The sequence below is a fragment of the Apus apus genome, chromosome 1, assembly GCF_020740795.1.
Source record: "Apus apus isolate bApuApu2 chromosome 1, bApuApu2.pri.cur, whole genome shotgun sequence".
NCBI lineage: Eukaryota > Metazoa > Chordata > Aves > Apodiformes > Apodidae > Apus > Apus apus.
The window spans coordinates 144,490,362-144,504,418 of NC_067282.1; positions in this window are offsets into that span (position 1 = coordinate 144,490,362).

Consider the following 14,057-nt stretch of genomic DNA (forward strand, 5'->3'; position numbering starts at 1 on the left):
GCTTAATTTTGCATAGGCCTAGGTGTCTGCCAGGTATTCAACCTGGACACTTTTCAGAAAATTACGGTTTTAGTGGGCAAATAGTCTCTTAGTTTTGATCTTGCTTAAATGCCCTTTTGAATCTAAGTGAACTAGTATATTTTTCTCTCTCTTGACCTCACAGAGAGGTTAGATAAAGAGCCTAGACATAAATATCTATCTTGTAAACAACTTAAATGAAATCCCACAAAAGTTGTCTGGACCTGAAAGATACATGATACATCTATGAATTTTATTCCTGTACCTATTGGTAGCCTTGTCTTCTTTGCTCCTTGGTGGAAGGATAACAATGAGCACTTGTCAGGAACACTTTTTCCTGGATCCTGGACATGACAGCTACCAAAACAAGTTGGGGTTTAATGGGCAATGGTTTCTAATCCCTGGAATAATAAAAAAAGGAAACAAATAAACAAAAAACCAAAAACCAACACCACCACCACCACCATAAAAGACCAACACCACCACCACCAACAACAAAAAAACAACACAAAACCAAAACCGAAAACAAACAAACAAAAAACCACAAACAAAAAATTCAAAACAATTCAGATTCTTAATATTCATTATTATGAAGCTGAAGATACATTTAAAGGAGAAAAACAAACCAGCTAACACTCAGAACATAGCTTAATCTCCTGATTCAGCTTGCTTTTATATCTTTTGGGAAGGGGGAGCAAGGGGAAAACAGCTGTGCAGAACTCACATACAACTCCCATCCAAAAATGTTATTTTTCCAGGTTACATTCTTAAAGAGTGAGGTCTTATGCTGGTGTCTTAATAGCCATCTTTGAGGGGCATTTTACTTCCTCTTGAATGCAAATGTATTTCAAAGCCTGTTTTAGCCCTCTTTCTCCCCTTGTTCCTTCCCTAATTATGAGGCCTTGTGGTCTTCAGGTAGCTTCCAGGCATCAAGGGAAGGGCAATGAAATATCCTTATGTTTGAGAGTGAGTCTCTTATGAATAAAAGAAGACCCCCAAGTACCAGGTTTTATGTGCTGTTCTAATGATTTTTTTAGAAAGTCAGATTAATTTCAGTTATAAACTTACAACATTTTGCAAACCATGTATCACAAGAGTTTTCCTCCATCACCAGGAATTCATGGTTACAGGTCAACACCACCACATGATATGTTAGTGTACACTTCGCTTCTGGAATTATTCCATCACACAGGACCAGGCCAAATTCTGTATTAGTTCATTTGTAAAAATGCAAGCATTCCATTTAGGCTTGAAAAAGTGCCTGAGAAAATAAAGACCCACATTGTCCAGGATGTAATTTCATTTTGTATTAATCTGCAAAGCTTTTCCCCCCTTCCCTGAAGTGCAGAGAAGGATCTGCACAAGTGATCTCTTTGTTTCTTCTTCAGCATTACTATTGCTGGGTTTTGTTCAACCCACAAATTATCTCAATGGATTCACCTGTGTTTTATCATTAGAGAGTGAGTACATGTCCTTATCTGCATCCTACACTTTCCTGAAAGTGTAGGTTTCCTCATCAGGCTGGAAGGGATTAACTCAGTAAGATCATCCATTTCCTGATGTCAGCAAAAGAAAGGTCAATGTCAACAATTGCTGATTAAGTTTAGCAAAGTAAGGAAAGAAGATTAGCAAGATTGAGCTTTGTTACCTCTTGCCTTTTTGGTTCAAGTCTTCAGTGAATGAAAAATTATCTGAGCCTGATTAGAATTCATGTCTGTCAGAAGGTATTTCAAAGAGAGAGTAACTTCTGCCTGGCTCAGGCTGAAGTAAGTGTTGAAAATCTACTTCTCCTTACAGCCAGTTCAGCAAAGACAAATTAACATTGATGAGACTGGAAGCTTTTTTGTCTGTAGAAAGTCAAGGAGAAACTTTTCCCTGGAATTTAATGACAGTTAATGATTCTTAAGTAGGTTGTGTTTTTTGACTACTGCAGAAGTACTGGTTATTTCATCCAGGAAAGTGTTACACATTTTTTGAGGAGTGTGAAAGGTTAAGCAGATCCCTTAAAGAAATAAAGTTTATAAAGAGTTTATAAAGACTTCTGTAGAAGTCAAGCTCATGCTCCATTTTTCTTCATCAGTGGTATAACATGAGATACCAGAACAACATTTCTAGAGCAAATACAGTATACAGGAAGAGTGGGAATGCAAGCCAGTCTATCTGAGATATTTTGCATGGTACTTGAAGGATTACATAGTAAATTGTACAGTACAAAAGACTGTTTCTGTTATGTTACTGTGTCTTGATTTTGTTAGGTACTGGCTGCAGAGTCAGTTCATTGTCCCAGAATAAGGGGAAACTTAAAAAAGAGGCAGTGTTGTTCTGTTTGGGGTTTGTTTGGGGTTTTTTTGTTTTGTTTTGTTTTGTTTTGTTTTGTTTTGTTTTCTTCTTGTTGTTTGTCTATTTTTTGAAAGATATCTCAATTTCTGGCCATACGTTCCAGAAATGTGAACAACCTAAAAAAAGAGAAACTTGAAAAGAGCAAGGCAACTTCTTAGTACAAGCTACTATTATAACCTGTCAGATATCTGTACATTTTTACTTTCAGTAATTGCAAACCAATCAGACCAAACCTCAGAGAATAAACTCTGAAGTTTGTATTGGGGACCTCTTAACCTGGTTTAGAAGTAGTGTTGCAATATATCACAAGCCATTTGATATATGTGCATGTGAATTTAATCTAAAAAATGTAAATATTAAACAGGTATTTAAATGACCCGAGCTAGACTCTTCTTCCACACAGGCCTATAGCTCTGGTGACACCATGGTGGGTGTGTCAATGTACCCACCATATTTCTCATTTAGAAGAGCTGCTAATGTGATTCCCTCTCATTAGGAGAGAAAAAAAATAGCTGTGCTAGGCCAGAAGAGGCAGTGGTGAAGGAAGGAAAGATATTGAGTGGTATTCACATTCATTAACTTCTTGTTCCCATAAAAGCCACCTGGAAGGTATGTGCTGGGATGTTGTTGTCTTATTCCTGTTGCTGCTATTGTTGTCTTATTTCTGATTTTAGCAGAGGTAGGAGCATCTGGCTACTTCTGCTGACTGTCAAAGCCTGTTTGATCAGCCCTAGGGACAAGTGACATGACCCAAACAGGAATCACAGAAGAAACTCTGAAAACTTTTGAAACCAGATCCTGACAAAAGATTCTAAAAAGAACTGAAATTCTGGAAAAATAACTCCTTTTGTTTTCCAATTTATTTCTCATGTTTCCCTGCCTGTGTCTGTACTGTTGCACACAGAGAAGAGGAACTGATACAAAGTTCATTGTACTCCAAATGTTCACTTATACATAGCACAGGTAACAAGCTAGAATGATTCACTATTTATCACTTGCCATGTCCAAATAGCTGAATCCATCTACTGTTAAACAACAGCTGTGTAACAGGCAAGTTACATGAACATTATCTTAAGTAAACACATCTCCACAGGGTTTAAAATGAAAATTCATATGAATTTATTTTTGGCAACACAAAAAAGGAAGAACTTCATACTACATCATAGAAGTCTCTGCCTTTGAAAGCCTTGGAGGTCAAATGTATATGCAAATTATTGAAACAATGAGACAGAAGAGTTTCAGTCTTTTCCTGTTCCTTCTGTCTGTTCTCCACCCTGAGAAGAACCTTAGCCTTTGCTCTGAGAAGTCAAAAAGACTTCCTTTTAGAGAACAAGAGAAAAAGAGCAAGCAATTCTTATTCTGAATGCCTCTCTACAGTCAGCTGCCTGTGAAAAGATGTGCAACCCTCCACTAGGCTGCAATTATTTTACCTTTGATTTTCTACTTTGAATTAGGCATAGTATATTTAAATCTAAACTCAACTTTTGAACAGTATCTTTGAAAGTAATGAGAAAAATTAGTAGTGTGACAGCGCATGCCCTTTACTGCAGTTTTGTAATTCTTTGGAGTCCATTGTTCCCAAATGACCTATTTATCTGCTTTGAGCTAAGAATGTGTACAAGATGTGGCAGGGTGGTGGACTGATGGGAATGCTGATCTCTGAGAGCAGAACATTTTCTCCTTTGAGCTAACAAGAGTATTTGTATCTGCCTGTCTCAGTGACTCATCCAGTGATTCTAAGTTATTCCCCCTGGGAGCCAGAGGCTACCAGCTCATCTGTTTTACTGCATGCAGTAACTCACTTGCACTCTTTGGAACACTTTCTTACGTAAATAGCTCTGCTGTTGACTAAGGTTCCATTTCAGGATACTACCTTGGTTTCAATGAGATATTTCATATTTAAGTTCAATATTTTCTAAATCACCTAGTAAAATAAGATTGAAAGAGAGCATGAGTGTCCTCTCCATCATAATTTTGTTGCTGACCATGCTGATTCACTTCTCCTTATGCCCCTAGAGATGCTATCTCAGCAATGCTATCAAGATAGTTCCTTGCTTTCTTCTGTGGGTGGTATAGACTCTGCTACAAAGAGCTCCGTGTGCAGTTAGTAGAACATCAAAGCAAGAGGGAGGCAGAACAGACAGAGACTTTAAAGATCAATCATTTTCTCATTTTTCTGTTCTAACCAATGACTGGTTTCAGTGACTATTTCTGTAAGGCAGAAAAGAAGCCAGCAATAGAAGGTTGTAGTTGTTTCATGGTTCACCTACACCAGCAGGAAATACAAGGACATCAGGCAATGTGTCTCACTATCCTTTTTCTGGCTGAGTCTGGTAGCAGACATCAGCAGTAAAACTGAGATAAACGCAGAAGAAAGTTTCATCTCTAAAGTCCCTCTCTTGAAAACAGGCCCACTGGGACAGGAAGTTATACTTGCATTTTTAGTAAAACTTTGATGTTTTCTCCTGAAATGAGCTTCTAGGAGATTGTGGGGAATGGTCCAAACCCTACATACTCTGATTTACCCTAATTTTATAAAGTCTTTCCAATATACATAGAGTTGTGAGTATGAATGTAGAAATAGACAACTCTTACTTACCTGTGAACCAGTCAGGATAGGGGTCATTTTGACTGCCTCTTAGCTCTCCAAAGCCTAGGTGGCCTGGTCTCAATAACATAGAATCAGAGAATGGTAGGTGCTGGAAAGGATCTCTGGAGATCATCTAGTCTAACCCCTCTGCTAGAGCAGGATCCCATAGAGCAGATTACACAGGAACATGTCCAGGCAGGTTTTGAATGTCTCCAGGGATGGAGACTACACAAACTCCCTAGGCAGCTTGTTCCAGTGCTCTGTTACCCTCAAAGAAGTATTTTCTTATATTTAGGTTAAACACCCTGTGTACAATTTGATAACCATTACCCTTTGTTCTTTCGCTGTCACAATTGACTCTCAGTGGGGAAGAAAAAGAGTCTGTCTTGGAGAGAGCTTCATTCTGTGACAGCAGCCCAGACAGCTGAGGTGCATCACTTCCTAAAAGCATCCCTGATCCTCTGTGCTCTACTTAGAGCCTCAAACTGACTGGGCTATTTGTCTGAATGTAAAACAGTCAAGGTGAAAGGTGATTAACGTCTTCTCAAGAACAGTAAAGGGAGATTAACCTCTCATCAAGCAGTGGACACAAGGAGACCCTAAGTGACTACAAAGGAAAGCATTTCCATTGATAGATTTCATGTACCTAGTAGAATTACTTTCCTGGCAGTTCTTCTGATCCTTTTCTGCAGCAGTAAAAAGCATTTGGTCTGAGACTTAGATTAGAAGTTTGGTACTTACGTAAAATGAATAGGATGTAAATCAACACAGGATGCAGTTTTTCCAGAAGAACAGCCCTATATAAATGTAAGGAATTCCTAGAATCTTTGCCAGTCCAGATTATTTTAGTCTTAAACCATCTTGGACCCTGTAATTTTATTTTAAAGACCAAATAAACTTCACCACTTAAAAAAAGAATTTTCATTTGATTGCCCTTCTTTCAGTAAAAACTTCCACTTGAAATAATTACATGAAAAATTTTCTAGTATGAATCCATCCCAGCTGTAGATTCCTTGTCATCCAAAGTTTTATGTAACAGAAAAACCTAATTCTCCATTACTGCTACCTTTGTACTTAGTTTGTCTTCCAGTAGAAATTTTAAAGAAAATACCAAACAATTTGTTAAGATGACACAAACAATACAAAAGAATCTTAAGTGAGATGTTCTTTATCAGCTGCTAACAGCATCTATTCATTCTTCATCTCAGAAGTTATGTAGGTAAAATATTTAATGTGCTTAAGACGTTTTTAGAAGATCTATATAGTGTATAGGGAATACAAAATCAGTCAAATTTAAAATTCAAGAAAAAAATAACATCTTATGAAAGTCTGACTTACCATTTTGACTATTTGAAAGATTTCTCTCTTTTTTCAAATGCTTTTATATTCCTCAGACTGTAAAGCTTTTAAACAGGAAATGAACATATTTCCTTGGATTTTCTGGCCACTCAAAATGAATTCAAAACATAAATTTAATCTGTAAACACTTCTGTACTGCCAGCCAGATAAATAAGAAGCACAGCAGGATACATCTGCAGATGTATTCCCCAAAATTTGTGGTTCTTTTCCACAGAACAAACATTGCAAAACTGCTGCTACAGGTGTCCCACAAAATGTTTGCCTTCCCAGCTCCCTTGCCTGTTGAGGAGTTGCCAAGATTTCCACTCCTCACCATAGCCCAGGCTCTGCCTGTTGCTGGGGGCAGGATTGCACTGGTTTAGTCACTGCAACAGGAGCATCAGCCATTACAACAAGAAAGGCAGAAACAGTGTTCCCCTCCCCACTGTCCCATTTGTTATGAGGGCAAATAACAAGGCTTCAGACATATAAAACAGGACTAAGTACCTAAGTACCCTGACCGTTTATAACACAAGTGAAAAGCACAGCAGCCTTTTTCCTTAGGATGGTGTGCAATCATGGAAAACTAGGGCTGGAAGGGACCATATGCCTCAAGACAGGATCTACTGTACTACTGCAACAGATGTTTATCTAATTGTAATGTATTATTAAAAGCTACTGTTAATAGGCACTCCACAACAACCAGGCAAATTATTCCTGTGTGCCGTGGTTTGGGCCTAACCCGACAACAAAGAACCAGCCACGTGGCCTCTCTCTCACCCTCCCCGCATGCACACACACACTGGGATAGGGAGGACAAAGGCCAACTGGAAGCTCATGGGTCAAGACAAAGGACAAGGAGGGTTTGCTCACCATTTGTGGTCACGGGCAAAACAGACTCAACTTGGGGAAAAAATAATGATTTAATTTCACACTAATCAAACACACACAGGACACAGACACACACAGAGCAGGGCTTGCATATGTTACCCCACCCCTCCCTTCTTCCTGGGCCCAAATCACTTTGTTCCCGGTTTCTCTCCCTCCTTCCCCGCAGTGGCACAGGGGGACAGGGGATGGGGTTTAGAGTCAGTGCATCACATGTTGTTTTCTGCCACTCCTTCCTCCTCAGGTAGAAGGATTCATTACAGTCCTCCCCTGTTTCCCCACAAGGTCACTTATGTGGGAGAGCGTCCTTCACAAACCTCTCTGACATGAGTCCTTCCCATGAGGTGCAGTCCCTCAGGAATGAGTTGCTCCAGCATTGGCTTCCCACAGAGTCATGGGCTGCTTCAGGAACAGTCACCTCCTCTGGTGTGGGGTCTTCCATGGCTGCAGGTCTACATTCACCTCTCCTAGTTCCTTACAGAAGATACCCTTGGGGCCCCTCCACCACCACCAAAACCATGCCAGAACCAAACCAGCACACTATGTTCTGATAAATTTTTAGCAAGACCTTTTAGCAATACATTTTACCAGGAGCTTTATCACCATCTTTCTCTGTGCAATTAAAGTTAAATTTAACAGTCTCGTTAAGGAATCCCACTCATTCTCAGGAAACATAATTTAATTTCCCTTTTATCACTTCTGGGAAAATTTAGATTTACTTCAGCAGGGTATGGAGTTACCAGGAGGATTTCTCAATGGTTCTTTTTCTTGCTTGGGAAGAAATCTGCCTTACAGAGTACCAGAGGATGGGGATTCCAATCTGAGTTATTACTTTCAGTTATTTATTGATAAATATAGGGTGGGTTTTAAATTATTTTTAAGGTTTTCTTAGCAAAATATCTCAACCATTTTCTAAATAGAAAAAAAATGAAGGTATATGCTTCTAGAGAACAGAAGCTTTAGAAAGGGGCTGGTATCTCAAGCAGAAATCTACCACCAGTGTTAGCACAGATACCTGGCACCCTCAATAGTGGAACAGAGGCAAAAAATAATATTATTTGCAAAATCCTACCTGAGTAGCTGGTCTTTATGCTTCTGAAAGCAACTCTGACAACCCTAGACACAGACATAGAGTCACAGACTGTTTAGGTTGGAAGGAACCTTCCAAGTGAACAACTCTGCCATGGGCAGAGGCTTCTCCCACTGGACCAAATTGCTCAAAGCCCCAACCAACAGGGTCTTAAACACTTCCAGGGAGGGGGCATCCACAGCTTATCCGTGCAACCTGTTCTAATGCCTCACCAACCCTCACAGAAAATAAATTATTCCTAATACCCAACCCAAATCTACCCCTTTCAGTTTGAAACAATTTTACCTCATCCTATCACTACATGACCTTGTAAAAAGTCTCTCCCCAGCTTTTCTGTAGCCCTGTTCAGGTACTGGCCTTCTCTTCTCCAGGTTGAACAACAGAACTCTCTGAGTCTGTCTTCCTCTGAGAGGTTCCCAGCCCTCTAAACATCTTCATGGCTGTCCTCTGGACTCTCTCCAGCAGCCCAGAGGAAAGCCACCCAACTGCATTTCTGGGAAGAATGTAGTGGCTCATTGGTACAGGCTTTTCTACATAGTTTGTAGAACTGGGGAGAAAATTAGAGTGGTGTTTCAGCTAACCATACAATGAAGTCATGTTTAGTGCAAGCTCTGATATTACTGTACTTCATCAGATCCATTCGAATTAATGAATGCCTCAAAGTTATAATATAGTTTTATATCTGCTTTTATACCATACATCTTCTATAACTTATGAACTTGTCCCTATAACAAGCCTATAATAGTTGACCTTGTTACTGTATAACTCTATAAAACTTGGCTTTCTAAGAGATGAGAGACAGTAATCAGTATAATACAGGCAATTCCATGGGACACCATGATGCCACCCTCTGTCTTTGATGCTTTGTAGAGGCAGTATATGAAGAAACTCCTCATTTGAACCTGTTATTCAAAGAGTATCAAAGGAGGTCTTAGAGCAATGCACTGTTTCCCTTCAAACCTCCCTTTGCAATTAAATACATTTTTATTTTAAACATTCGCCGAATGACTTGGGAAAGTTGTAGATTGCCACTGCAAGGACAAGGATAAACATCAAGAACAGATAGAAAATCAAGCAAAAACATTATCTGCTGCGATACATGATGGCCAACAAAGTAATTAACAGCACAGCTGCTAGCAAACAGTTGGAGATAGTTGCAGTGACCCCTTGCAATCAGAAGTATAGACAGGGGAGGCAGCAAAGGGAGAGAAACAAAAAGTTTTTAGCTGTCACTGGAAAATAAATTGGTTAGTTCTACCCCTTTACACTAAACTGTCAAGTAGGCACTCTTCATACTCTCCAGCCAGCCATGCAGGCTGCAGGAAAACAATGATTTAGGGACTTCCCATGTTCCCTCATCAAAATCTTAATCTTCAGAATAGCATTTGCTGCAAAAGCCATGAGAAGGGAGCAGAGATAAGTGTTGGTTAGAGACCCAGGCTGTCAGAAACCACCTGCATGAAAACATGCATGCATGCATCCTTCCTCATTTTTCATACAGTATATGAAAAATTGTTCATTGCCACTGAAAGCATAGCATGACACATTTTCTGGTTAGTCCCCTGGATCAAAAGAGTAAGGGAGGAAAAGGAAAACACAGTCCTAGTGGGAACTTAGTCCCTCATCAGCTAAGCTAGGACCAAACTAACCTGTGAAGGTGGCAGTTGTCATGTCGTGTGCTGTCTGCCAGGAGCTGCCTTACCCCTGGAAGGCAAAGAACACATGTAAATTAGTGGAAAAAAGGGAGCACTTAATTTTATTAAAACCGCTCACAGAACAAGTAGAAGTGGTATCCAGTAAATCCTTGTCAAAATTACTTTTCAGATGAAAGCAAAGCTTTCTATTGAACAGCAAGATTTGAGTAGGTTTGGAGAGATCAAAGGTAAGGGTGCTAACCAGTTGTGATAGGTGGTAGTGTGAGGTGGGTATGTGCTTTTTTTGCTATGAACTGAACTGAAAACAGCATTTCCATTAATGAATTGCTGAACTAGCCATAGGTTCAAAGTGAGGACACAGAGGTAAAATTGCCTGAGTATGTTAAAATCCTAGAGCTGTTATTTGGACTTCAGCATCCCTACCCACAACTGAGAGAGACTTGAAAACTATGAAAACTCTTATAGCACAGATGTTCAGTTTGCTGGGTGAGGTTATTTCCATCTTAGGGTTCATACTAATTTTGTTTTCTTTGCTATCCTTTCTACCAATCCTCACAGACAGAAAATTACCCAACACATTAAAAACCCAGTCCTTTCCACTGTGCACTTAGGCATATAAGAGTTATCTCCAGGGATAGCTATAAGACATGCAATATGCTCAACATACGCTTAGGGAAAAGGAGAGGAATATATTTGTCTTCATTGGTGACTAATATGAGGATAAAGAAGAGGAGAGGTTGACTGTGACTTGAAAGTTATGAATTTTTCTGCCCTCCAGAAATAAACCCCCAAAACTTGTGTTTATTTATTCTTCTATGATGATAGTCAAAATGTGAAGATGATAAACATGTAAACTATTAAATTATTCAGGTGGAAATTATTTACTGTCCCAAACTAAAATTCATAGAGTTTTAAGACCAAAAGAGGAAACTGGGGTAAAATAACCAGATTCCTACCATTACTCTCCTGCTTCAATGACCAACAATTCTCACTGTTAAAATCAGTATGTTATCACTAGCCTGACCGTGATTAGATTTAATTCCCAGATATTGATACTTATTACATCTTCATCCATAAACCGGAAGTATTCTATTCTTATCAAATTCTGATTTCCAGAGTGAAATCTTAATATATGGCTGCTCTCAAGTTTGGAGATACCCACAATACTGTTAGAGTGATGTTGGCTGCTATTCAGTGTGTTCCTGACTGAACAACAATGAAGAGATAGATGAGTGAGTAAGCAGCTTCTGGTCAGTATGAACAAAACCCAAAAAATGCTGAAAGAAATAAAAAGGACCCAAATGCTGGTAATTAACTAACAAATCAAAGCATCATTCCAGTTTAGCTTTATCAGAGCAAAATAACCCATGCTCTTGAGGCTGCCTGTACCTCTGTACCCACAGTTAATCTAGAGAAGGAAGTCAGGTGGCTATCTGTTTCAGGAACAGCAGCTCAAAATGAAAGTTTCTGGGATACAAGACTCTTTGCCCTAAAGATAGCTGTCTAGAGACTATGATCTACCTTCATTGGAATGTTGGATAGCTGGGTTAAAGAGACACTTCCAGCACCTGACTTGGAAGTAGTAATGAAATAGTTCCTGTCCTGCTTTCAGTCCTGGGTAAAACAAGTGATTGCCTGTCTGCTCAAGTACAAGAAAAGGCCTCAGAGTTTCAGGAAAAGGCTGAAAGGCAACAGAAACTGGTCAATGTACCATTGTTGCATATCTAAATAAGCATTTGGGGTCCCAATTTGAGAGACATTTAAAAAAATTAAACTATTAAGTAGGTAATCTAAGGACAGCACTTGAAAAAAAGCCTGTACCAACCCTTAGAACCATTCCACAAAGTGCAATCTTAAATAAAAATGATGAGTCATCGTATTAAAGTTTATTCCATATTTTGTTAGATTTTTCCGGGCAGGAAAAAGCAGTACTGTTAGTCTAAATATTAGTTTTGCAGTATAATAAACATACCTTTGGCTCAGAGTTGAATTAACTGCAGAGAATAAAACTCACTGAGTTTGAAATTAAGAAAAATTTAATGTACTCTTACCCAAGGAAATCACTGTCAGCTTAAATAATAATAGCACCAGATCTGATTGCATTTACAGCTGTCATCTTAGTCCTGTACTGGCAGTTCTTTAACTTTTATGGCAAGCTAAATAATAATGAAGCTTTTTGTTTATTCTCCAGTTATGGGAATCAGGTAAATAAGGGAACATACCATTCCCCAAAATAATAACAGATTTCTTACATTACAGATTGAGAAACAGCTGAAAATAGGATCCAAGTGCATTTCAAGGCTCAAAACATAAAGGATATAAAGAGGTCACAACTTACTGCTACAGTAACAAATAAAATGTATAGTTAAAAAAAAAAAAAAGATAGCTGGAAATAAATATTAATGAAAATAAAATATAGCTGGAAAAAAATAGAAGGTATAGTGGATCTGACTCATGAGTGTCATGGGTGAGACAGAGCAAACAACTTATAGTGGATCTGAAAACTGGCTTATATTTATGAAGAAATGAAATTACGTCTTTTAGTCTACCTGGTTATTTCCCACTCTCACTTGCTCTCTCAGTAGCAATATCATCTGAAGGTCTTGAATTCCCTCCCTAGAGCTACGGAAGATCCCTCCTGGCCTGGGAAGGTCAGGCTGCAAGTCAGTTCCTGTTGTACAGCTTCATGCAGCTGTCAGTCTCCAGAGTTACCCACCAAGACCCTTGGGCATCGCTTGGCATCTGCCTCCATTGATCTCCTCCATTTCCAAGATCCTCTTCCTCCAGCTGGGATCTTTGGACATCCACACCCTCTCCCCACATGCACACAATTATCTGCTGACTATCAGAATTCATGGGGTTGGTTGTGATTTTTTGGCCTACCACAGTGACTACTTAATGCTTGTGACTGGACATATTGTTAAGCCACAAATGAACCTCAGAGATTTTCAGAAGTACCTAATGGCCCTTAAAGTGTCCATAAATTTCCTACAACAGATAAACTCTTCACCAGAAAGAAATTTTTCAACTTAACAAAACAGTAGTGAGTGACTTGGAACAAACTGAGAAACCAAATGGTGAAAAAATACCCATAACAGATTACATTTATTCAAGAGCTTAAAGCACCTCAGCTGTGGAAAAGCCATGAGGTGTGATCTATAGTTTGGCACAGATAAGGTGCTCAAGGAATGAAAGGTGGCAGTGTGGCACCAATCTTTAACAAGGAATCCCCACCTCTGATGAACACCACGGAAAAAAATCCTAACCTGCATAGAAACAAAGAAGAGAATTAATCATAATTACGGTATATATATCAACAGGACTTTTGTTCAGGGAAGTCATCCATCATATGGACAGATCAATGATCAGATGGTCAGTTTATCAGCTTCCCCAAAAGGTGGCAACAGTGGTCCTCATTGAAACCCCCTTCAGCCCTCTTTGTTTGGAAGGAAAGATTCCCTCAAGGACTGGTAAATGCTTTAAAAGCAGGAAAGAGAGCACTAAGATATATACAGTCAGTATTCACAGCAGAAAGGCAGTTGTCATGATCACAGAATGGCAAAGATTGGAAGGGACCTCTGGAGATTATCTAGTCCAACCCCCCTGCTAAAGCAAGTTCACTTACAGCAGGTTGCACAGGATAGCGTCCAGGTATGTTCTGAATATCTCCAGAGAAGGAGTTTCCACAGGCCATCTGGGCAGCCTGTTCCAGTGGTCTGTTATCTTCATACTTAAGCTTTTCCTCATGTTCAGAAGTAACTTCCTGTGTTCCAGTTTATGCCGGTTGCCACTCGTTCTCTCACTGTGCACCACTGAAAAGAGTCTGGCCCCATTCTCTTGACACCTGCCCTTCAAATGTTTGTAAACATTGATAAAATCCCGTCTCAGTCTTCTCCAGACCTAAACAGTTCTCAGCTCTCCCTCATAAGAGAAGAGGTGATCTTCCTAAATTCAGTGTTGGGATTAGCATTCTTTAACACACAAATAAATAACACGAAAAAAGCTAAAAAGTTGCATGACCAAGTTTTCAGATGATACAACAATTTCTGCATATTAAGATCTACTATGACCTACATTGCATGATGTGGAATGAACTCAAGGACAATGAAGGTAAAGTAATGCACATATGGAAAAAAAC